A 2,282-nucleotide genomic window follows, 5' to 3' on the forward strand; every position below is an offset into this window, starting at 1 on the left:
AATATGATGTTGGGACGGATATTGCCGTTGCTGAATGCGTAGTCTGGTTAGGGTGAATTGATGTGTTATTTACTTAGCATTACATGTTGTTCTATAATGCTTATTATATTGATTGAGGAACTCACCCTTACAACCTATTTTTCAGGTAACGAGAAATGAGTCGAGTAGAAGCTAATGCTTGGAGTCTAGAGTAGTTCTTATGGGTCATGCTCTGATAGATGTAACATCGGGCGGGAACACTTTGATTATTATTGTTGTTGTTGTTGAACTAAATTACATGTGATGTTACATGTTTTGGCATGATTGAGTTGATCTCTATCCGCTGCGTAATTGTGCAAATACTTTATATTTAAATTAAATAAAAGAGCATGACTGTTATATTGGCTATGGTGTGGAATGTTTGTGTGACACCCTTGGTGCACTAGTACTCTGATTTTATGTTTATTATTTTAATTAATTTTTGGGGTATTTAGAAGGGTGTTACATTTAGTGGTATCAGAGCATAGTCGGTCGTGTCGAGTCGTAACTATTCTAAGGGTGTTACACCGCTGCGTAGATAACATACTCACATGGAAGATTATCCACAATCGGTTACTGGGTTAATAAAGGATAAATCGATCGAAAAGACAGGACATCGGGATACCGGCTACTGTGTATAAAATGATGACCAATCAGAAGGAGAAACAATCATTACCAAACAAGGGTAAATGAAAGATGACTCGCCGGGGGTGAATTGCCTGACAAAAGCAATTATCCAAGAGACATACCACCGGTTACTGGGTGGTATACTCAAAACGAAGGAATATCAATACCGATTACTGGATAAAGATAACCAATAAGGAGGGGATTACATCTACCGGTTACTGGGTAGAAAACCACAGAAATAGGACTTACAACTACTAGTTACTGGGTAGAAGGCCACAAAGTCCACTGGGGAAAGAATGAACAATTACTGGTTACTGAGCAATTAAACAACCGATCCATAGGGAACTGCAGGGGATAATAAGAAAGGAAATCCATCTAGGAACAAACTAGAAGGACACAATCAAACAAGACTCAACCCGATGAGCATATAACTTAAGAGAGTAATTCCATCCCGATACACACTAAGGAGGAAACTGAAACAATAATCATCTACGAGGACACAACTCAGTGGGGAAGAAAGAAGAAAAGATAGACACATTTTTTGCCTATGGGGCAGACTCTATATTGAGAGATCAAACACAAACATCTGCTTGGGGAAGAACATTTCACCAATAGCAGGAGATAGCGAACAAAGATATATGGAAAAGAATGCAACATGAATATCTGAATGCTATGATTATGCATGTATATGCATGATTTATGTATGATTAATGATGACAAACAGACATATCTAACACAAAGAGGTCCAAGAATCACGAACAGACACTTGGCAAACATCTCGACAAGAAGGGCAAAGCCTACTGGAGAACCCGAGACGGATGAAAATAAATCATCAGGGATATCAAACCCTATCCCAAAGCTACACTCGTTGAGGATACAAAGAAGATGTATTCGGGAGCAGCGAAGGAAGATAATCAAACAGAGAACTCAACTCTGATGGAGATTATCTTTGGGATAAGAATGAACATGGGAAGCCTACAACCACAGCTGGGAATAAGAAAAGTCAAAGCTTCCAACTGCAGGAGATAACACTCTGCACATAAGAAGTCTTTCAGGAGCAAACAATCTTGACAACAGGAAAATGCAAAAGAACCTGTCGGGGAGTTTCCATCAACTCTCTCGGGGATAGGTAGTTAAAATAATAAGATCCACTAGAGAAGAAACTCTAATGGGGAAGCTTATCAAGGAATGATGTAAAACTCCGTGGGGAACAACCACCAACTAGATGTACACCAATCAAAACACCCCTTCTATCTTCCAGAGAGGAAACTCTGCAAAAGGGGGAAAATAGCATTTTGCTCCATTGGGGAAGGAAATAAACATCTTCAACACCAACTCTCAATGCTAGAAGAAATCTTCAGAATTGGAGGAGCTACCCTGAGTGGGGAAACTGGAGATGGATCCCTCATCCACAAGCGACATACCGGGGATACTTCCTATCAAAATGAAATGAAAAGGAAAATAAGCCCTCCATCAAGTGGAAACTTTACTGGGGAAACAATTATCACATGCTTACTCCACTGAGATTCTTACTCATGCTGGGGATTCTTACTCATGCTGGGTGTAACACCCCAAAATTTGCCCTCCTCATTCATGCATTCATTTTTAGGTCATTTAACATTTCATATTGCATTTCA

The sequence above is a fragment of the Lathyrus oleraceus genome, chromosome 2 (genome assembly GCF_024323335.1).
Source record: "Lathyrus oleraceus cultivar Zhongwan6 chromosome 2, CAAS_Psat_ZW6_1.0, whole genome shotgun sequence".
In the NCBI taxonomy this organism is placed as follows: Eukaryota; Viridiplantae; Streptophyta; class Magnoliopsida; order Fabales; family Fabaceae; genus Lathyrus; species Lathyrus oleraceus.